The sequence below is a fragment of the Phyllobates terribilis genome, unplaced genomic scaffold, assembly GCF_046119375.1.
Source record: "Phyllobates terribilis strain yellow unplaced genomic scaffold, ASM4611937v1 Scaffold_10__3_contigs__length_209671492, whole genome shotgun sequence".
NCBI classification, from domain to species: domain Eukaryota; kingdom Metazoa; phylum Chordata; class Amphibia; order Anura; family Dendrobatidae; genus Phyllobates; species Phyllobates terribilis.
In genome coordinates, this window is record NW_027362770.1 from 80111743 (window position 1) to 80136578 (window position 24836).

General features: G+C 43.9%; 1 protein-coding gene across 2 annotated transcripts in view; it reads right to left on the bottom strand.

The window, feature by feature from the left end:
• The window catches only part of LOC141164416 (electrogenic sodium bicarbonate cotransporter 1-like), a 766124-nt gene that overhangs the window by 25229 nt on the left and 716059 nt on the right, over nt 1-24836 (bottom strand). The gene's annotated exons all lie outside the window — the stretch shown is intronic.

A 24836-nucleotide genomic window follows, 5' to 3' on the forward strand; every position in this document is an offset into this window, starting at 1 on the left:
GGAGGTGCCCCGGCCCAGGCCACATAGCCGCCCGTTATCCCCTGATCCCCGAGCACATGGACTGCAGCATAGAATGCCGCTGTTCATATTATGCATATCCGGCCTGCAGTGAGAACTGTCCACCCAGTGAGGGGCCCCAAGCGTGTCCCGTGAAAGTAAACGGGGGGCAGGTAACAGCGCTGCTAGACTCCGGGAGTCTGGTGACCCTTCTGAGGGCCACTCTTCCCCTCCAACTGATCCTGGGAAAAAAAGTCGACATATGATGCATTCATGGCGATGCTAAGGACTATCCGATGGCCAGAGTGGACATTGAAACAACCCACGGTACCGAGTCCTATGAGGTCGGCGTCGTTCAGGACTTTGTTGCACCCTATCATTATAGGCCAGGACTTTTGTTTATTTTGGGATCTGTGGGGGAAGGGTTCAGAGTTCGCTAGCGCAGTTGAGAAGCCAGGTAACCCTGAAGAGGTATCACCACACCCAGAATCAGACAGGTTTCCCTTTTATGTTCTTGTAGGAATAAGGAGGTAGTGTCCGCTGAACCTGACATACCGGGCTTAGGGGTTACCAGCAAAAATTTTGGGGACGTGACTCTGAAGTAAGCCTTTAATAATGTCACTGTCATAAATGGGGTTGCACAGGAGCCGGGGGCTGACACAAGGTTTCCCCATTTTATGATGAGTGGGAAGTTGTTGTACCAGGTCACCAAAGTGAGGGAGGAGCGTGTGGAGCAGTTAATAGTGCCAGGCGCCTATAGACGGAAGGTCTTGGACATGGCCCATTCACATGTCTTGGGAGAACATCTGGAAGTGGAAAAAATGCAGGAATGGGTCGTGCAAAGGCTTTATTGGCCCGGGTGTCACCGGGAAATATTGAAGTATTGCAGGTCTTGCCCTACTACCAGTTAACCACCCCCACCTCTCACTTTCGAAGTCCCCTCATGCCATTGCACATTATTGAAGTGCCGTTTGAGAGAATTGCTATGGACCTGGTCGGTCCCCTGGTTAAATCTGCTCATGGGCATCAATATACACTGCTCAAAAAAATAAAGGGAACACTCAAATAACACATCCTAGATCTGAATGAATGAAATATTCTCATTGAATACTTTGTTCTGTACAAAGTTGAATGTGCTGACAACAAAATCACACAAAAATCATCAATGGAAATCAAATTTATTAACCAATGGAGGCCTGGAATTGGAGTCACCCCCAAAATTAAAGTGGAAAAACACACTACAGGCTGATCCAGCTTTAATGTAATGTCCTTAAAACAAGTCAAAATGAGGCTCAGTATTGTGTGTGGCCTCCACGTGCCTGTATGACCTCCCTACAACACCTGGGCATGCTCCTGATGAGGTTACGGATGGTCTCCTGTGGGATCTCCTCCCAGACCTGGACTAAAGCATCCGCCAACTCCTGGACAGTCTGTGGTGCAACGTGACGTTGGTGGATGGAGCGAGACATGATGTCCCAGATGTGCTCAATCGGATTCAGGTCTGGGGAATGGGCGGGCCAGTCCATAGCTTCAATACCTTCATCTTGCAGGAACTGCTGACACACTCCAGCCACATGAGGTCTGGCCTTTTCCTGCATTAGGAGGAACCCAGGGCCAACCGCACCAGCATATGGTCTCACAAGGGGTCTGAGGATCTCATCTCGGTACCTAATGGCAGTCAGGCTGCCTCTGGTGAGCACAGGAGGGCTGTGCGGCCCTCCAAAGAAATGCCACCCCACACCATTACTGACCCACTGCCAAACTGGTCATGCTGAAGGATGTTGCAGGCAGCAGATCGCTCTCCACGGCGTCTCCAGACTCTGTCACGTCTGTCACATGTGCTCAGTGTGAACCTGCTTTCATCTATGAAGAGCACAGGGAGCCAGTGGCGACTTTGCCAATCCTGGTGTTCTGTGGAAAATGCCAAGCGTCCTGCACGATGTTGGGCTGTGAGCAAAACCCCCATCTGTGGACGCCGGGCCCTCATACCACCCTCAGGGAGTCGGCTTCTAACCGTTTGTGCAGACACATGCACATTTGTGGCCTGCTGGAGGTCATTTTGCAGGGCTTTGGCAGTGTTCCTCCTGTTCCTCCTTGCACAAAGGCGGAGGTAGAGGTCCTGCTGCTGGGTTGTTTCTCTCCTACGGCCCCCTCCACGTCTCCTGGTGTACTGGCCTGTCTCCTGGTAGTGCCTCCAGCCTCTGGACACTACGCTGACAGACACAGCAAACCTTCTTGCCACAGTTCGCATTGATGTGCCATCCTGGATGAGCTGTACTACCTGAGCAACTTCTGTGGGTTGTAGAGTCTGTCTCATGCTACCACGAGTGTGAAAGCACAACCAACATTCAAAAGTGACAAAAACATAAGCCAGAAAGCATTGGTACTGAGATGTGGTCTGTGGTCCCCACCTGCAGAACCACTCCTTTATTGAGTGTGTCTTGATAACTGCCAATAATTTTCATCTATTGTCTATTTCATTTGCACAACAGCATGTGAAATTGATTGTCAGTCAATGTTGCTTCATAAGTGGACAGTTTGATTTCACAGAAGTTTGATCTACTTGGAGTTATTTTCTGTTGTTTAAGTGTTCCCTTTATTTTTTTGAGCAGTGTATATTGGTTATCCTGGACTATGCCACACGCTATCCTGAAGCGATTCCATTGAGAGACTCCTCCGCAAAGAGTATAGCACGAGAGTTGGTCCACGTTTTTTCTCGAACAGGCTTACCAAAGGAGATTTTGACTGACCAGGTAACTCCCTTTATGAGTAAGGTGATGAGAGGGCTATGCAAAGTCCTGGAAATCTCCCAACTGAGGACTTCAGTATACCATCCTCAGACAGATGGCCTTGTGGAAAGGTTTAACAAGGCTCTGAAGAGTACGCTCAGGAAGGCCACAGAAAAGGATGGTAGAGACTGGTACTGTCTGCTACGGTATTTATTGTTCTCCATCAGAGAGTTTCCACAGGCCTCTATGGGGTTCTCGCCATTCGAACTCCTGTATGGCCGATATACTCGGGGTCTCCTGGATGTCGCAAAGGAAACCTGGGAAGCCGAGGTCACGCCCCACAGGAGCATCATTGAGCATGTTGCTCTGATGCAGGAGAGGATTGTGAAGGTGATGCCCTTCATAAAGGAACATCTCCTCTAGGCACAAGAAGCTCAGGCCAGGGTCGACAACCGGTCAGCCAGGGTGAGGCAATTCAACCTGGGAGACCGAGTCCTCATGCTAATTCCTATGGTGGAGAGTAAGGTCTTGGCCAAATGGCAAGGGCTGTAAGAGGTGGTGGAAAAAATTGGTGAAGCGAGCTACAAGGTTCACCAACCAGGACAACGTAAGCCGTACCACATATACCACGTCAACCACATCAAGCCCTGGCAAGACAGAGAGGCTGTGGAGGCTCCATGCTTGCTGGGCAAGTCAGAAGGTGATGTTGGAGGAGTCGTAATATCGGAAACGTTAACGAAGCCCCGTAAACAGCAGTGTCGGGAGTTGCTACAGAAGAATCGGGATCTGTTTTCGTAACTGCCAGGTTGGACAGGGGTCAGAGAACACAAGGTTCTGATGGAGCCACATGTATGGGTGAACTTGAAGCCCTATCGGATACCTGAGGCCCGACGAGAGTTGATCTCCAAGGAGATGGCTCGTATGCTGAAGCTTGGGGTCATTGAGTAATCCAAGGTGGTCAAGACCGATTGTCCTGGTCCAAATCCTTGCTCCCGATAAGAAATACGCAGCAGTGTACCTTGACGATATTGTTATCTTCAGCCCGGACTGGGAAAGTCATCTGGAAAAGGTCCAGGTGGTGTTTGGTGCTCTAAGGAAGGAGGGGTTTTCAATAAACCCTAATAAATGTGCCATGGGGAAAGAAGCCAAATACCTGGTTTATGTAGTTGGTAGAGGCGAAATCAAACCCCAAATCAGTAAAGTGGAGGCAATCCAAACCTGGCCGAGACCTCTGTCAAAAAAGCAGGTTAGAGCCTTCCTGGGGATCGTGGGATACTACAGAAAGGTTCATCCCAAACTTCGCCATGATGGCCGCACCCCTGACTGACCTCCTTAAGGGGACTAAATCAGCTATGCCCAAGTGGACTGCAGAGGCAGAGACGGCCTTTCAAAAAATGAAGGTGGCGCTGTGTAAGCAACCAGTCCTGGTGGCCCCCGACTTTAAGAAAGAGTTCATTCTCCAAACGGACCCCTCAGATTTCGGTTTGGGAGCAGTCCTTTCCCAGAAGATACACGGGGAGGAACACCATATCCTCTACCTGAGTAGAAAGCTATCCTCCTGGGGGAAAAATTATTCAGTCATAGGAATGCTTGGCCATAAAGTGGGCGGTGGACACGTTATGTTACTACCTCTTCGGTCGAAAATTTAGATTAGTATCCGACCATGCCCCACTCAGATGGATGAGAGAAACAAAGGAATAAAATGGCAGGGTCACCAGCTAGTTTTTAGCCCTACAGGATTTCAACTTCCATGTACAACATAGAGCAGGGAAGCTACATGGTAATGCCGATGCCCTCTCAAGAATTCCCTGTCTGGCAGTAGAAGGTGCCAAGTCCCACGGCTTTAGGCAGAGGGGGGAGGTATGTAAGGTGGCTAATGGTCGCTTAGTCGATGGGAGGTATGCCATCACAGAAATGTCTGGCCTCTGTGATGTAACCCGGAGTATTTTCTCTAGTGTACACACGCACTAAGAGGACTAATTAGTGCACCTGTGACCGGGTTACGGGTAGCTGTGAAGAGTTGGGTGGGTGTAGCTACCCACATACCTCACCTCTGAGTGTGTTTACCAGCCTATATAATGGAGGCTGTTGTTTGACACATGGTCTGTGTTTGGAGGGAAAAAGCCTCCTGTGTGTTATCTCCAGACTGAGCTGTGTGCTGGATGCTTACTAGCATGTGTGACCACAGGTCCGGTTTACCAGAGACTTTGCTAAAAGGACTGTTTTCTTTGTTTTTGCCTGCACTAAAGGTTGTATGTTTGCCTTTTTCTTTTGATGGTTTATGAAGCCAATAAACCACTATGGACATTTAAATAAACATGCCTCCTTTTTACCTCTCATCGCACCTGAGTGAGTACAATCCCTACAAGGGGTTTACATGATAAAATCTAAATTTGTTGTTTTACTACTGTGCTACATAAAGCAGGCCACATTTCAGCTTTTAATTCTTTGGTGCTGATATTCTGCTCCATACAGGAGTTCACATTATAAAATCTAAATTTGTTGTCTTACTACTGAGCTACAGAAACCATGCCAAATTTCAGCTTTTAATTATTTTGTGCTAGTATTGTGCTCCAGCCAGGAGTCCAAATTTCAGAATCTAAATTGGTTGTGCTAATAGTGTGGTCCTGAAACCATGCCACATTTAAGCATGGGACCGGGCTTGGGTCAGCATTTCGAGCTTAAACTTTGATCAGTAACTGGTGGATGAGTGGCAGATGCAGACCTGGTGCTCTCAGAGCTCTGTCAAATTCAGGCAACACACGAAGGAGACCAAGCATTTCCAATAATTATCGGCAGAAACCACTAAAGTGGCATCAATTTCTATTTATTTAATTATTTTACTCACTTATATAGCGCCAATAATTCCACAGCGCTTTACAGACATTATCAATTTCCCCATAGTAGAAATAGTATAATGGGGCTCTGATACCCCTTCCACTACAAGCAATCTACCAGATGGAGACCCAACTTTGAGTTCCCGGGGTTGGAAGTCTATAACTGCAATGCACCCTGTGTGTCTCACTGCTGTCTTGCGGAAAAACTTTCTTAAGATTATCTTCAAGCATGTTTTGATACTTCAGCAAGGGTGCATCCCTTTCCGGTGGGGAAGCATCTGGCAAAATTTACTCTTGTACCGTGGATCGAACAGAGTGGCAACCAAATAGTCAGCGCTATTTCTAATCCTAGCAATATGGGCAACAATCATGGTACAGACAGTGCTGCAAGAAGGCACCCATGGGTCAGTCTCTTTCAAGAGGTCTGTGAAGGATGGCAGCAGAGAGATCCCATAGAATCCCACCGCTGCCACCAATTGTGATGGATCCACACCTCGCCACCCGCCTGATGTCACAATTACGTCAGATGAAGCACATGATACGGATCTGCCCTTTGCACCAATGTGACGTTCCGCACCCCCTCGAGGACGCGTACGGTCAGATTGGTACAGGTCTACACAGTCACCCCCACACGGGTACAGGAAGGCACCGGGAGTGAAAAGAGGTGGCCACTCGTCAGTGATGTGGCACCTCACTCGCTCACACCCCTGACGGGCTGAGAGGCCCCTTCACTAGCTCCAGTGAAGTAGAACCTTGTCAGCCTGGTAGAGCTGCCACCAGTTTCTATTAGATATAAGTCCCAGCCCATTAACGGGGACTATAAAAACCTGCACTGGTACCATGACGATTAAGCCGAACAACAGACGTGTGGGTTCGTAGATTGAGATAAAAGAGCAGCCCAAGGTTAAATTACATATTTAATTGCAGTAAGGGCACACTAGACATTGCACTATATCCATAAGGGTTATACATACTGTACATAATGGTCAGAGATGCAAACACAATAGTGGTGGTACAAAAGATATAAAGCAGTTATTAAGAGTCAGTTACCAGTCAGATGAAAGGCCTGGCTTGTGGGGGAGCAGCTGCCACATGGGAGGCTGTGGTCCCTTTTGTTGCAGGACTTCTCCCACACGACATGTTGTCATGACCTCCCAGACACTGATCTAGCTTCTGCTGGAGCTCTTAACATCTCTGGGTCACTCCCCCTCCTGCCTCCTGGCTGAACCTATATCTCTACCCCAGGCTTCTCTCAGCTAAAAACTCCAAAAACTAGAATGGGCTATACTTCCTTAATGGACGGTCCTAGGAAGACAGTTTTGGTGTCGTCGGATCCAGCCGGGCCCCTGCTACTTGTGGATACCAAGCACAGGGGCCTTAGAGGCTCCTGCAAGGCTGTGCCGCTTATCTCCCTTTCCCTAAGCGTTGGACTGTGCTGAAAGCAAGGGTGACATTCCCCATCCTCTTAGGATCTCAAAAATCTAGGTTATGAATAACTTGGACATATAGTATTCCCATAACTCGGTATTGAATTATAGTATCTGACAGAAAGGGAGCCGCATGGCTGGGTCTACAGGGGGTCTTCCTGTGGCAGCTCCACAGCTGAGAGTGGGGGTTTTGTCACTCCCTGTCCCTCAGCCCCCTCCCTTCATCTTTAGCTGCAAAAGTGTTAGATTACAGCTGTACATTTGTAGACCTCTATAATCCCATGCTAAATAGGCCACAATGATTGACATGGTATTATATCTTGAATATTCTTTACAAGGTCCAAGTCCATAGTGTGTTGGTGGAGCGATAACACTCCATCCCCTCCTGTCAAACATGGACAACAGAGAGGGGATCATTAACCTCTTGATCTCCTAACTGTTGTGCGTCCATCACCTCTTCCTCCTCTATTTGTTCCTTGGCTCCTTGTACCTACACTTAGAGTTTGTCTGGTACCATGAGCCCCCCTTGATCACTGTAATCTACCCATCCCATGGCAACCGCATGTGTGATGACAGTCCGAAACTTAGACATATTGTTATCCATTCCACATCCTCCTCTGCTTCCTCCTCTTCCCCTAGGACCACCACCATCTCCTGCAAACTATTCAAAGTGTGCTCCAGCATGTAGATGACCAGAATAGTGAGGCTGATGACGGCATTGTCAGCGCTAACCATTTTAGTAGACATTTCGAAACTGTGCAGAAGGGTGCAGAGGTCCTTCATCTGTGTCCACTCTACAAGTGTGATTTACACCACGTCCATACTGAATTGGGCCAGGCTATGCAAAATTACATGGTTGCCGCAGTCACAGCAATATGTGCAGAGTTCATTTACACCGTGTCACAACATCACGTATCAACCGGTTAACCGATTGGCCGAAAGATCTCTATAGGAATGCAAGTCGATGACCCGCGGGTTGCGAATGGCGGAAGTGAGCACACAAGAGACTGTGGTTTCTGTGGCAGCGCATCCAGGCCGGTATAGTGGCGAAAAAATTGCTGTACCACCAGGTTGAGGATGTGAGCCATGCAAGGCACGTGTGTGAGGTTGCCCTGGCGTAGGGCTGCCACCAGGTTTGCACCATTATCACACACAGCCTTCCCTGGCTCAAAGTTGAGTGGAGACAGCCATTGTTAAAACTCGGCCTGGACAGCTGTTGACAACTCTTGATCTGCATTCCTGCGATCTCCAAGGCATATAGTTTTAAACACTGCCTGATTGCAGTAAGCCCTGGCTGTGCAGTATAGAGGTTGGGGGGATTCTCTCTGCACTGTTGGAATGCGTGTCTCATTAAGGCAGAGGTTGAGGGTGCATGTGGAAGCCCTAGAGGAGGTGGAGGAAGGAGGAGCAGTGGAGGAAGTGTTAGATACAGAGATTTGTCCCGCTAGTCTTGGGGATTGCAAGACTTATTGTCTAGTGACACCTTGGTATCTAGTGGTTTAGTTCTCCATCCCCTGGTGTGTAATGGTTTAGTTCTCCAACCCTAACTGTTTAGTAGTTTAGTTCTCTAACCCCTGTTGTCTATTAGTTTAGTACTTCATGTTCTGGTGTGTATTTGTTTCATTCTCCAACCCTAGGTGTGTAGTAGTTTAGTTCTCCAACCCCCATTGTCTCGTAGTTTACTTCTGCATCTTCTGGTGGGTAGTGGTTTAGTTGTCCATCCCCAAGTGCCCTGCAAGCCTTGGAAATTCCAAGACTTGTGGAGCAGCCCATTCCCCGCCTGCCCCCACATCTACCAGAGTCACCCTGTGCCCAATCAGCTAGATGTAATGCCCCTGGCCATGCTTGGTTGTCCAGGTGTCAGTAGTGAAATGCACCCTTGCAGGCAAAAATAGATTTTTTCAAGGAACAGGTGATGTTGTCTGCAACATGCTGGTGTAGGGCATGCACATCTTTCTTAGAGAAGTAATGGTGACTGGGCAACTGGTACTGGGGGACTATGACGGCCATCAGCTTTTGGAAACCGTTTGTATCCACCAGGCGGAAAGGCAGCATTTCCGTGGCCAACAGATTGGAGATGGTGAAGTTCAAGCTCTTTGCTTTGGCATGTGTAAGAGGAAATAATCTTTTATGTGACCATAACTGCGGGACTGAGGGCTAGCTGCTGTGCTGAGAGATGGTGGAGTAGGGTGAGCAGGACAAACTGCTGGACTGTGAGAGAGGTGCAGGCGGAGATGTTATGGTGGATTGAGAATGATGTGTGTCTGAGATTGGTCAAAAACAGCAGGCATGTCCACTTCCATAACAGCTGACGGACTCTCACTCACCCCAACCGTAGCAGGTAAACAAGTGGCGGTTCTGCAGCCAGAGACCTGTATGAGAACACTTGCCACAGTGACAGGAGGAAGAAGCAGCAGTTGCGGTTGATGGGGCAGCCGGTGGTTGGCGAAGCCCGCTAGTCTGCATTTTAGCGCAGTGAGATTCCCAGTCTAACGAATGTTGATGGCGCATGTGCCAGTTCATGCATGTAATAGTCAAATTATTGCAACTTTTGCCTCTACTTGTTTTTAACAAAGTTGGCAGATAAAAACTATTATTATTATGTTATTTTTATAGCGCCAACATATTCCGCAGCACTTTACAATTTTAGGTGGGGGCTTGAACAGACAAAAAGACATTACAAAATAAGCATAACTCAGCATGAGTTGTGTCATCCTTTGCGGTCTCCAAAAAGACACAGGCTAGGCAAACTTTACTGCCCCTGCGAACTGCAGACTCACTACCGCTGCTTGCCACAGCCAGAGTTGTGGCTCTGGATGCAGTGCTTGTCATGGTTGCATCACTCAGTGTCTGTGTGGGAAGCCGCAACGTAACCTCCTCGTCTTCCTCTTCCACCTCCTCTGCTGAGCTACTCAGCCGCGTGCCTCTGGGTTCATTCCAAGTGGGATCTACAACCTATCTGTTCTCCCACTCCTCACCCTGAGAGTCACCCTCAGCCTCTTCCTACCCTGACAGTGCAGTACTGTCCGCGTCCGCCTCAGGTATCTGAGTCTCATCAGTATCACCTCTATGCTGATGACACACAGATCTACCTCTCTGTACCTGATATCACCTCCTTACTAACCAGAATCCCACAAGGTCTGTCTGCTATTTCATCTTTCTTCTCTGCTAGATTTCTAAAACTTAACATGGATAAAACCGAATTTATCATCTTTTCACCATTCAACCCCCCCAAAAGACCTATCCATCAAAGTCAATGGCTGCCCACTCCCCCCTAGTCTTGCTAGCTTGTCTCTGATCTCTCCTTCAAACCTGAGATCCAAGCCCTTTCCACTTCCCGCCGACTCCAACTCCAAAATATCTCCCAGATCAGCACATTCCTCAACCATGAATCGGCAAAAACACTAGAACACGCCTTCATCTCCTGCCACGACTACTGCAACCTCCTGCTGTGTGGCCTCCCTTTTAACACTCTCGCACCCCTCCAATCTATACTAAACTCTGCTGGCCGACTAATCCACCTGTCCCCCTGCTATTCCACAGCCTCTCCCCTCTGTCAATCCCCGCACTAGCTCTCCGTTGCCCAGAGACTCCAGTTGAAAATCCTAACTTTGGCATACAAAGCCATCCAAAACCTGTCTCCTCCATACATCTGTGACCTAGTCTACCAGTACTCACCTGCATGCATACAAGATTTGTCCCGTGCATCTCCCCTACTCTGAAACTCTCTACCCCCAACATATCAGACTCTCACCTACCGTGGAAACCTTCAAAAGGAACCTGGTGACCTACCTCTTCTGACAAACGTACAACCTGAACTAACCCTCGCTCCACCATACCATTGCACGAACAGCTCTACCCTCACCTACTGTATCCTCACCCATCCCTTGTAGATTGTTTGTGAGCCGTCGCAGGCAAGCACCTCTCTCCTCCTGCATTAGTCGGTGACTCTTTTTTGTTCTAGATTATTGTACTTGCTGTTTGCTATGTATACCCCTTTTCACATGTAAAGCGCCATGGAATAAATGGTGCTATAATAATAATAAATAATAATAATAATAATAACAACACATGATCAAAAAGACGAATGTAAATAAATATAGTATTGCTGAAAATGTCATCTTGTCCTGCAAAAAAACAAGCCACCATACAGCTATGTCAGTGGAAATATAAAAAAGTTATAGCTCTGAGAATAAAGCGATGCAAAAATAATTATTTTTTCTATCAAATAGTTTTTATTGTGTAAAAGCGCCAAAACATAAAAAAGATATACAGTAAATGTGGTATCACTGTAATCGTACTGACCCGAAGAATAAAACTGCCTTATCCATTTTATCACACGTGGATCGGCATAAAAAAATCCCCAAAAAACAATTCTTGAATTGCTGATTTTTGTTCATTCTGTCTCCCAAAAATCAGAATAAAAAGTGATCTAAAGATGTCATTTGTCCGAAAATGGGACCAATTAAAACATCAACTCGTCCAGCAAAAACAAGCCCTCATATGACATATGTCAGCCGAAATATGGAAAAATGATAGCTATAAAAATATGGCAATGCAAAAACTTGATTTTACAAAATAAAAAGTGTCTTTTAATGTGTGACAGCAGCTAAACATAAAAACCCGCTATAAATCTGGTATCACTGTAATTGCACCAATTCAAATAATAAAGTCGTCTTATCATTTATACTGCATGAGGAACGGCATAAAAAATAAATAAAACCAATTCTTCTCCTGCTGTTGATTTGTTCATTTGGCCTCTCACAGATCGCAGTATGGCTCGGCGCACATTTATCATGCTCTCTACTCTGAGCTCTTACACCGGGGTTTGCGTGTAAATCTCTGAAATACGTGATTCAGACGGAACCACAAGTGGAAGATTCTCTGTAATGAGGCAGATGGAGGCACTGTGGATGCCGTAGGACTTGTGATCCGGCGGTGTCCATCTTTTAAGGCGTGCATAAAAGCACCGTCGACCAAAGTTTTGTGAACAGAGGTCACACAGAGTTCAAAGTAACTCTGCTGCCTCATTATAGTGAATGGATCCCTCAGGGAGTTTCATCTGAATCATGTCACTCAAAGATTTAGATGGAAACCCTGATATAAGTGCTCAGTGTAGAACGCCGGATAAATGTGATCCTGAATGTTATGTAGAATGTTCCCAATAAAAGCATCAACTCAATGCACAAAAAAAGAAAGTCCCCACTCAGGTCCGTCATCTGTTAATGGAAATATAAGGGCTTTCACGTTACTGGTAGCACAAACACTCTGGAAAAGCGAAATGGCTCTTCACCCTCCAAAAGAAATCCAGCAAATTCTGTGCTCCAAAATTCAAATGCACCCCTCCCTTCTGAGCACCACAGTGTGACTAAACCACATTTAGTGTCCATATGTGTGCCACTTTTGTAGCGATGAAAGCCCACCTAATTTACAGGTGCATGTCTCCAGAATGCACAAGCTGGGCATAACATACTGATCACTACAACGTTCTGGTCATTACAACGGCAGTTTGCAACTTTCACTCAGCAACCTCCACTGCTGCTTGTTTCTGGAAAGCACACATGGAGTCAAAGTCGAACTATACCAGTAGATAAATTCACAAAGGGGTATAATTTACAAAATGGGGTCACTTAAGGGGGATACGGCTTTTCTAGCACTTAGGGGCTCTGTATATTGAGTCCACAAACTATTGTAGGAAAAGCTGCGCTCCAGGAGGCAAAAAGCGCTCCGTCCATCCCGAGTCTATGGCTAAGCACTACTGTACAGCCACATAGGGGGTATTTTTACATTCAGCAGAAATTGTGGGACAAATATTGGTGCCATTTTTACCCATTTCCCGGGGTGAGAATGTAAAATCTGGGGCTAAAACAAAATTTTGGTGGTAAAAATGTAATTATTTTTTCTTCACTGCCGAATGGTATAAATTGCTGGGACATACCTGTGGTGTCAATATGATCACTGCACCCTTAGATGAATTCATTGAGAGGTGTAATTTGTAAAATGGGGTCACTTATGGGGGGTTTGGCTGATCTGGCACCTCAGGGGCTCTGCAATGTGAGACATTTCTTCCCTTCTGAGCTTTGCACTGTGCCTCAAAAGTAGTTTTTGACCACATATATGGTATCGGCTTACTCAGGAGAAATAGCACAACAAATTTTGGGGTCCATTTTCTCCTGTTATCCTTGTGAAAATGAGAAAAATTGGGGCTAAAACAACATTTCTGTGGGAAAAAAATATATTTTTTGCATTTTCACAAATCAACGTTGTAAAATTCTGTGAAACACCTGTGGATTCAAGGTGCTTACCACACATCTAGATAAATTCCTTGAGTGGTCTAGATTCCAAAATGGGGTCACTTGTTAGGGTTTTCCACTGTTTAGGCACATAAGGGGCTCTCCAAACGTAACATGACACCCACAGATCATTCCGTCAAAGTCTGCGTTCCAAATCGTGACTTTGCTGAGCCCTGCCATGCACCAAAACAATAGTTTTCCCCCACATATGGGCTATATGCGTACTCAGGAGAAATTGTACAACAAATTTTTGGTTCCATTTTACCCTGTTACCCGTGTGAAAATAAAAAAAATTGGGGCTAAAAAAACATTTTTGTGGAAAAATGTGACTTTTTTATTTTCACCGTTCAACATTATAAACTTCTGTGAAGAACCTGGGAGTTCAAGGTGCTCACCACACATCTAGATAAGTTCCCTGAGGGGTCTAGTTTCCAAAAATGGTATCACTTGTGGGCGGTTTCCACTGTTTAGGCACATCAGGGGCTCTCCAAATGCGACATGGCATCCACTAATTATTTCAGCAAATTTTACATTCAAAAAGTCATGCTCAGGAGAAAAAAAGTTTACACTTTCTTATTTGCCTTCCGCATTCTATTAATTCCTGTGAAGGTTATACACAGCTTGACATTCATAGTGCTGCTGCATCTACAGCAGAGAAAACATGGATTTTATCAAAACTACACCAAGCAGACCAGTAGGTGCTAAATCACTGGAATCAGGCTTTCTTCCCCTACATTATGCTGTGCTCAGATTCCATAGCAAAAACCTGCTGACATCTTCTCTTTAAAATCTCCTCCTAAAATCCCTGTATAAAATAGTTTCAGAGTTAGTAAAGTGAAAGTCAGCCAAGCTGATTGGCCTTGATTAGGAGCCTAAAGGTTGCAAATCATAATGACCATATTAGCCTCATTGTCAATAAGCGTGTCTACATGGTAAAATGGGAGATCTTTGTGTATTGCCACACTGACCCCTACTGAACCCAAGGTGGGATGATACCATTTGGAATATTCTTATTTAGTTAAATTGGGGAGGTTGCAATACTTACAGTGAGTTTCCTGAAATGAAATAAAGAAATGGTTCTGGTGAAGACCCGGGGTCTCACGTGGGCAGAACTCTACTCAGACAACACAGGGTGATGGTAAAACAGTGTGGCAATACTTTTTTGAACCACAAAACGGACAATAAACAGATAGAACAGTCCCAGCTAATACCCAAGATGGTACAACATTACACAGTCCTCACCCTTCCGCTGGCCCGCCTGGGATAGAACATCTGTGACTTTAGGACTTCCAGGGCCAACTACCTCAACCAGTGGCCTTCCGCTTCTGGTGTGCCCCCACAGAGATAAGGTAGTGGCAAACTTAGAAAGCTAGCATTCCATCGAGGTACAAGGCCAGGAGACCCACGGGTCTCACTCTGGCCTCTCTGAGAGCTTCCATGGGGCCAGATGACCGGTTGGTCCCAATCTGGCTTTTCCGATTGTCTCCATGGGTTCTAGGAGACTGGAGGGTCCTATCTGGCAACCCCAAACAACATATCCCTGGGGGCCAGGCGACTTCATCGTCCCAACCTGATCTCCCCAAATGTATCCATGGGTTCTCTGATGGTCAATGGAGCAGATCCATATCTTTCCAGTCAGGGCCACATACCCTTAGGCTGGAATAATGTAGAATCCAAATCTGTCTCTCTGAGAGAGTCTGATCTTTGATTCTCTTTGAAGCAGGATAGAAAAACTCTTTTTATATTTACATATGTGGCTAAGGTCATCCGGCACAGGTCAGAGGTAAAGGTGCTACTCAGGTCTCATTGTTTGAGCTAATCAATTTACATAGTAGGTATAGCAGGGGGCTCTTTAAATCAATCAGTTGGCTTTAGTATAATATGCAATTAGCATAGTAACAAATATCATTGTTCACAGACCAATAGAAGACAACATTTCGGGTTATACAAATACTGGTCTGTCCTTCTTGACCCAAAGAAACACACAACAAGTTCTAAAGTCAATACACAATAGTGTATTTGTCTTGGTTTAACAAATCTAACCATCTGGCAGATTAAGATTATAAGCGGTCACAGTTCTGGTTCCTTGATAACCCCTTCATGACTGGACAATTTTTACATTTTGCAGTGTCGTTTTTCCTTCTCTTCTTCCAAAAGCCATAACTTATTTATTTTTTTCTGTCGACATAGCCTTATGAGGGTTTGTTTTTTGTGTGATGGGTTAAATTTTTGAATGATGACCTTTACTATTTTACCAGATTATGTACTGAGTAACAGGAAAATTCCAAGTTGGATGAAATGGTGAAAGACATACAATTCTGACATTGATTTTTGGGTTTTAGATGTAGAATGCAGCAAAGCTGAGAAAGCTGCACCCCAACCACCTGAGGCTCTTTATGTACATAATCTTTTGACAGTGAGCTGCTTTTCACAGCAGAGAGCAGAGTCAGACTAGCAAGCAGGTGCAATGATAATGTCCTAATGTTAACCCTTCACTGTAAGTAAACAACAGCACACAGCTTGATAAGTAACACATCATTGAATTCAGTGTAACTTTTAAGTAGTGAAAAAAATTCTGAAGTTTATAAAAAAAAAATACTTTGTGTCTCCATTTCCAAGACCCAAAATGTTTTTACTTTTCAATCAATGGAGCTGTATCAGGGCTTGTTTTTTTGCAGCGAGAACTGATAGTTTGGCTTTTTATATACCATTTTATGGTAAATATGTTGTTTTCATGAGTTATTATTGCATTTTTTAGGGAGGTGTGGTGAGCACAATTCTGGTGTTTTTTTTTTCTTGATACCGTGTTTATTGATTGGGTTATTTAATGTTATTTTTTTTCTTTATAAACATGATGGTTCCACATAAGTGTATTTTTTATTTATTTTTTTAATGTTGGGAAAATGGTTTGATTTGATTGCTGTTTTTTTAAAAAATATTTTTAAAAACTTTTGTTTACTTTGTGTGTTAGTCCCCTTAGGGGATTTGAATCTGCGATCATCGCTTAGGGTATGTGCCCACAATGCAGAAATGAAGCAGAAAATTTTAGCAGCGTTTCTGCTTGTTCTTGGCAGTCAAAAACGCTTTTTTGACGCGTTTTTGCAGCGTTTTTACATGCAGATTTGACTTGTGTTTTTCCGCAAGGAAAATCCGCAGCGGAAAATTCCGCAGTGGAAAATTCCGCAGCATGGGCACAGAACATGCAGATTTTCATTCGGGATCATGGGGCACGGATTACCAAGCGTTTTGCAAGCATTTACGCTGCGGAAATGCCGCATCAAAAACGCTTGAAAAACGCATAGTGGGCACACAGCCTAATGCTATATACTGACTTTGAAGGTCAGCATATCTAGCCCAACTGCATACCATTCTTCAGGATTAAGAAGCAGGCGAAGTTTGGCATTGCCAATTGGCATGCAAGATGGAACATTCATCGGTGCTATTTGTAGCTGCACCTAAGCATTACGAAGATCAGAAGGAATGCAAATTGCAATCTGCTTTCCAATTTAAGTAATTTGCAAGACCAAAAGGATAAATGCAACAATTTATCAGCTTTTTTTCTCAGCAAGTCCAGTAGTGGTTTTAGGCTGAGTTCACACGATGCGTATTTAATGCGTTTCCTCGGCGTTTTTGCAGTTGCGGAAACGCATTAAAAATGCATGGCAGAAGGGCAGCAATGTTCCCCAATTGAAATCCGCATGTGCTGTGCCCATGATGCGAATTTTTCCGCAGAGAAATCGCTACGCTCAAAAATCCGCGGCATGTCAATTAATTTTGCGTAAACGCGGCGTTTTTGCCGCCATTGACTTGCATTAGAACGCGCCAATTCCGCCAGACTGCATCTGTACTTGCGTTATTGGCGCGTTCTAATGTGCGGATGGTACCCGGGTGTGGAGGAGAGGAGAGTCTCATCCACACCCAGGTACCATTAAAAAAGCTGTAAAACAAGAATAAAATAAAAAATAAATGTATACTTACCTTCTGTCAGCCCGCGCACCGCTCCTGCTTGGTTCCCGGCACTTTGCAGTGAGTTGAAGGACCTGCGCTGACGTCAGAGTCACGTGACGGGTCACGTGACGCTGACGTCGGCAGGTCTTTCAATTCAAAGTTGCCGGCGAGGGAGAACGGATTGAGCAGGACAGCGCGGGCCATCAGAGGGTAAAGTATACATGTATTTTTTATTTTTACCACTCTCTCGGGTCACACTATATAAATCCATGCCGGTTGCATGGATTTATACAGTGTGACCTAGTTGTCAAGTACTTTCCAAGTGATGCTAAAATCGCCTGGAAAGCGCTTGTCAATCCACATGCGGAAACGCATGTGGAAACACATGTGAATCCGCATGTATTCCGCAGGAAAAACGCATGTACAATCCGCATGCGTTTTTTCTGCCAGGGAGATACAGAAATGATGCAGAAATTTTCTGCTTCATTTCTGCATCGTGTGCACATAGCCTAAGTGTTCTGCATTTAGAAAGAGTTGTGGCTTCTGAATCTTGTAAGAGCTTCATCGGAATTTCATTGTAAGATATGTTAAATAGTTCTATTGCTTTGTTAAGAATTTCTGCAGCGTTCACATAGCTTAGTAACCTGCAGATTATGTCTCTGGGTGACTCCTCCATTGGATTTCTTCTATTACAACTTGTGATGCTTTTCTGGGCCTAAAATATCTGTGAAAATGTATTAGGAAAGAGACTCTTCTACCTTTGATTCTGGGATACTTTTGTGATTAATGTGTTTGTAACACCCCCCTATTCCCTTGATCTTCAATTAGGAGAACCACATTGTTGTTGATGAAGAGTGGCATATTCCCTAAGTGTGGAGGAGTAAGAGAGAGATGCAGATTGAATCTTTTGCAGAGAGCCAACTCCATGGCCAATTTGTTTGATATCAGTTCTTAATTCAGCGTTTCTTAGAGAAAGGTGCCATTGTTTGGGCTAGAGTTCTTTCTTTTTTTTTTTTAGAAAAGATCTCGTGATGGAGACCCCATCATTTCTGTGGAGATTTCATCATGAGTACCAGGGGCATTGTTTATTTTATTTTGTTTTTATTTTATACCCAAGATTCATAAGAATTTATCACATCCCCCTGGGCGTCCTATTATCTCAGCGGTCAGATCTATCACAGCCAACTTGTCTCACTATATCGACTTGATTCTACAGAAACATGTCACACCCTTACACGGGAATCAAGTTGTGTAATAAGAGCTGTCATTCACCTCTCCCCCTAAAGGCAACATCTGCGCTAACTGTGTGTGAATATGTGTTAGGACATGATTTTATTGTATGAGTAATGTAAAATGTGAAACTCCATAGAATCTTATAGACACTAATGTGCTGTAATGTAATAATGTATAATACTCTTTATGTGTAACATATACAGTTAAGTATAGAACATTTTTTATTTTAATGGTGTGACTTACTTGCAGACCAAGGGCTATGCCATGGGGACGAGATTCACGCCCAGCTATGCAAACCTTCTTTTGGAGCAATTAGAGTCCCTACACGTTGGGCAGTCCCTCCTGCCGGTGGGTCAGACAGTCTTTTATAAATAGATTTATTATTTATCTGGACTCGTACTCGGTTTGAGGACCAAATTTTTATAGATAATTTGAATTAAAATGCATGGGGGCTTGAATTTACATCTACATTTGCGGAAAACCATATTGAATTTCTAGATTTAACCATCTCCAAAAATAGCAATGGGGAGATATACACGTTCATACATTTTAAAAAGGTGAACGTGAATAGTTATCTAGACTACACGAATGGGCAGCTCCCTAAGTGGATAAGAAATGTGCCATAAGGTCAGTACTGTCACATTGGAAAAAATTGTACCAGAGATGAGGATTTCTAGGAGATTCAGGGAGAAAGGGTATCTGAAGGGGATCCTTAAGGATGCCTATGAGAGAACAATAAAAATATATACAGGTGCATCTCGCAAAATTATAATATCATCAAAATGTTAATTTGTTTCAGTTCTTCAATACAAAAAGTGAAACTCATGTATTACATAGAGTCATTACAAACAGAGTGATCTATTTCAAGTGTTTATTTCTGTTAATGTTGATGATTATGGCTTACAGCCAATGAAAACACAGAAGTCATTATCTCAGTAAATTAAAATAATTAATAAAATACACCTGCAAATGATTCCTAAGCATTTAAAAAGGTCACTTAGTCTGTTTCAGTAGGCTCAACAATCATGGGGAAGACTGCTGACTTGACAGATGTCCAGAAGGCAGTCATTGACACTCTCCACAAGGTCCCAGAGTTCCAATTTTCATTTGGAAATCAAGGTTCCAGAGTCTGGAGGAAGAGTGGAGAGGCACACAATCCAAGATACTTGAGGTCTAGTGTGAAGTTTCCACAATCAGTGATGGTTTGGGGAGCCATGACATCTGCTGATGTAGGTCCACTGTATTTTATCAAGACCAAAGTCAGCGCAGCCGTCTACCAGGAAATTTTAGAGCACTTCATGCTTCCCTCTGCCGACAAGCTCCTTGAAGATGGAAATTTCCTTCTCCAGCAGGACTTGGCACCTGTCCACACTGCCAAAAGTACCAATACCTGGTTTAAAAACAACAGTATCACTGTGCTTGATTGGCCAGCAAACTCGCCTGACCTTAACCCCATAGAGAATCTATGGGGTATTGTCAAGAGGAAGATGAGAGACACCAGACCCAACAATGCAGACAAGCTGAAGGCTGATATCAAAGCAACCTGGGCCTCCATAATGCCTCAGCAGTGCCACAGGCTGATCGCCTCCATGCCACGCCACATTGATGCAGTAATTGATGCAAAAGGAGCTCCAACCAAGTATTGCGTGCATTTACTGAACATACATTTCAGTAGGGAAACATTTCGGATTTTAAAATAATTTTTCAAGCTGGTGTTATAAAGTATTCTAATTTACTGAGATAATGACTTTTGTGTTTTCATTGGCTGTAAGCCATAATCATCAATATTAACAATACTAAACACTTGAAATAGATCACTCTGTTTGTAATGACTCCATATAATATATGAGTTTCACTTTTTGTATTGAAGAACTGAAATAAATGAACGTTTTGATGATATTCTTATTTTATGAGATGCACCTGTATATATCTTTGTATCGTGTTAGCCAGTAGATAGAAAAATATGTAGATTTGAGAGTTCTCAATGGTTGATACCTTTTAATGGCTAACTGAAAAGATGGTAACAAATTGCAGGCTTTCGAGTCCACTCAGGAGTCTTCGTCAGGCATAGGATAACACAAAATCTGAAGAGTCACATACTTATGCACAACAAGACACAGAAATAATAGACTAGATGAGACAAGTGACGTGAAGCAGAAAGATCATTATTGGAGAGGGATAAACATTTGTGGCCGTAAATATTGGAATAGTTCATAGATGAGGAGTGTGAAAGTTTTATTGTCCAGTGATTGAGGTTTTGTCCATGGTTGTGATGCCCCCACAAGGACTGAGGAGCTAATTCCTTAGTTGATATAGAATGACATAAATCCATGCGACACATTCATTCCTCCACTGAGTGTGTCAAAGGTTGTCATTAGTTTGTATTCCCAGACTCTCCTGTCTCTCTGAGATTTGAAGTTACCTTTTCATACCAGTAATTTCATGTCCATGATGATGTGTTCAGGGATAAAAAAATGTTTGGCCAGAGGTACATCTATTCTTTTTTTTTTTATTGTGTGGAGATGAGAATTCATCCTTGTTCTAAGTTTTTGACCTGTCTCCCCTACATACAGATCTCCAGCTGGACATTTGGTACATATAATTAAAGTCACCACATTAGATGTGATGTAGCTGAAAGTACCTGGGATCTTGTAGTCCTGATGTGAGTTGGTGATCTTTATCTTGACTGGTGGTCATTATATATTAACAGGTTTTAAATTTTTCCTGGTTGCAGGGAAAGGTTCCTGTAGCTGTTGGCGAGGCCAGGGAACTTTTGACAATTATGCTTCTTAGATTTTGGGGTTGCCGAAGACACAGAAGCGAGGGATCTGTAAATATGGATTGTAATCAGGCATCTCTTTTGTAGTAAAGGTTGTAGTTTCTGGGCCGCTCCCCTTAGCACCTTCAGATTTGGATTGTAAGTAGACTACAAGAGGCACTAGAGGCACCAAGTTGCTTTCTTTTTTAGTTTTGTAAAGTAAGGCTATGTGCCCACGATGCAGATTTGAAGCAGAAATTTCTTATACATTTTTGTCTCTCCTTGCCAGGAAAAACACATGCGGTTTTTACATGTGTTTTTGACGCATTTTACATGCATTTTTGAAGTGTTTTTTGAAGCTTTTTTGAGCATTAATGAATGATTTTTGGTGATAAATAAAGTTGGTGTGACATTGCTTAAGCCCTTGGATTACCATAAGAACTGGGGTGAGTATATTTATTAATTTAAATGAATAAAGAATGGGTCTGTTTCATTTCAAATAAAGTGTTTACACTGTTTTTTTTGTGTTTCTTTACTTTTTTTGGTCATGAAAAGGTCTGATTGACACCTTGTCATCACCAAACAAAATAGCTGGATGTCAGCTAGTCCATTCACTCAATCTTCATTAGCATTTCTATTCAAGTAATTTATCTGACTACTGTGAGCTGTTTTTTAAGCCTGGGAATGTGCCACTAGGTAAACATTTTCCCTGGCCATAATTAACATCTCACAGCTGGTTCATTAGCCCCTCTGTCCTCCCTCCCCAATCAGCACTCAGCAGCGCTTTGGTCACAATGTATTTATGTTGTGTCCAAAACGCGGAGTTATAACGCCACACTTTTGTTGTCGGTAAAGGTGAATCCACCTGACTAGGCATGAGCAAACATTTCAATGTTAGGCTAGGAAAAGTTCGCCGAACAAATTGATGTTTGCCAAATGTTCGTCGAACATTTCAGAATCCCATAGGAGTCAATAGGGGGACAAAAAAAATGCATATACAGCACCTAGAAACGGGACCAAAAGCTGCCAAAACACATCAAATTAGGTGTAGACACCAGGGAAGTGCCATCAATTGTGGAATATGTTGGCGCTATATAAATAAAGAGATTATTATTATTATTATTAATAATATCAATTGACCCAGAGTACAAGTACTATAATTATTATTACCGTGACAGCGACATTTATTCAGTTGCGATTTACATGTCAAAAGGGGTGACATGGATATAATGGTGCTAAGGGAACATGGCCGCTTTTTATATTGAGAGGACATGTGATTTCTGCAGCCAACTGCAGAAGCCCTGACCAACCGACGAAGCAGAACACGAAACGTGCGTTGGGGTACGAGGCAGTGTGGTTCCCAACAAGATGGCACATGGTCTGCATGTTTATCTTGGTTAAACAGATTCTCATTAAACTGTGGGGGTCACAGCAAGTCTCTCTGGTTGCGATTTTTCTCTGGGTGGCCTTTTGTATTGTTTAATTGGATGATCCCCTGACCCATTGAGATAATAGACATGACACTTTATTTTTGTATATGTGATACATATATTTGCCTTTAATATCTCAGAATCATGTATTAGAACTAGAATTATTGTTATGAATGATTGTTATCATAAAGCTGTATGTATATGAAACTTACAATATATGTTATCCATGTAACCCTATCTTGGGAATATATGAATTGAATCTTTGTATCATGTCTATTACTAAATTGAAGTATTTAATCATGATGCCAAACTATATTTCAATCTATAACCACACTGCCCAAGTCTTTTAAACGGGTCTTTTTAAGGGGCAATTTTATATAAGGGGTGTCTGTTGATTGTGTATTATTGTAATTTTTTGATGTAATAAACTTATAAATTTTGATGGCACATAAATCACCATTCTTTGATTTATTCTAATGAGGGATAAGAATTAACTGCAGAAGCCCTTATGTCTGGACAGTGATAATACTTCCTGCGCTATGATTGGCTGGCCACGCTTTCCTCAAGAAAAAAAACAGTGCGCCGCTGATCTGACCTGTTCTAAGCTCTCCACAGCCCCCACACTCACCTGGCACATGTCACCGCTCATCATACACTTGCACTATGCTAACAACGTGGTTGCCCTGTATTCGCTATCCCACGCAAATTTGTCTAACTTTTCCAATTTGAAGAAAATTTGCTCGCCTTTGCAATCACGAGTCCGAATGTGCCATATTCGTGCCGAATTTGAAACTTTCAAACATTCACCAAACAAATTCGCTCAACACTAATAATGACACTTCAATCGTGTCCGCTACAGAAATTGACATGCTGCGGATGAGTTTGGGTACGGGGCCACGGTCAGGAGCCGTTACAGGTTTGACGCTGCGTGTTTATACAGCGTCAAACCTGCAGCGTCAAGATGTTACAGCAAATTGGATGGGATCTCTAGAAATCCCATGTCCGCTATGCGTGCATCTGAGGCTGCAAATCACCTGTGGACACTGACATGCGGCGCGTCTTTCAGGACCGCAGCATGTCAAATTCTTGTGCGGAGTCGCTAGTCTCCACAACAGAAATTTGACCACTAGAAAGTATTGAATGCGGTAAATCTGCATGGTCCAGTGAACACATTTGGATTTACCTGCGTTCAATAGAATGCAACGTTTTGGACTCAGCAAAATTTGCGTCCAAAGCGGTGCTACGTCTGAATTATGGGCACAAAGCCTAAAATAAAAAAAAAATGGCGTGTGCTCCCGCGTCATTTTTATAACCAGCAGATGGAAAGATGACCGCTGGGGGTGATATTAGTAGCCACGGAAGGGGCCATTAGCCAACAATGTTCCATGGCTATTAATATCAGAGCTGTTTGTTTAGCCTTTACTGGCTAGATTACAGGGGGACCCTAGAAAAAAATTGACGTGGGATCCCCCTATAAAATCTAATCAGCAAAGGCTAAACTAGACAGCTGCGGGCTGATATTAATAGCCATGGAAGAGGCCATGAATTCTAGCCCCCACCATGGCTATTGATATCACCCTTCAGCCGTCCCAGAAATGGCGCATCCATAAGATGCGCCAAATCTGGCGCTTAGCCTCACCCTTCCACACTGCCCTGTAGCGGTGGCAGGGGGTAATGGGGTTGGGGTTCACGTCAGCCTTGTATTGGTGGCTGACGTGATGCCCAGGTTAGTAATGGAGGGCGACTATAAGACGCCCCCATTGCTAACTGCGTAGTATGATCGGCGCATTAAAAGACACGGCCAAAATAAAGAATTTTAATGAAATAAAACCGACACGGTTCTACAATTTTTTTTATTACACACTTCTATAAAGCCCTCAATCTCCTGATAAAAAGTTAAAAACAAACAACAATATTCCTCATCTGTCCGCCATCAACGACGTAATCCACGTAACGCCAAGGTCCCACGACGATCCGGATCATTTCTACAGCTGTGACATCAGCAATCACTGATGTCACAGCTGTAGAATACTACACTGTATACTGACAGGGGTGTAAAATCACCCCCTGTCAGTATACAGTGCTGCAGGGGGTCACTGGGGTTCATCAGTCATGAAACCGATAAGCTGATATCCGGCTTCAGCAATCAGCTGATCGCTCGTGAGACTGATCAGCTGATTACTG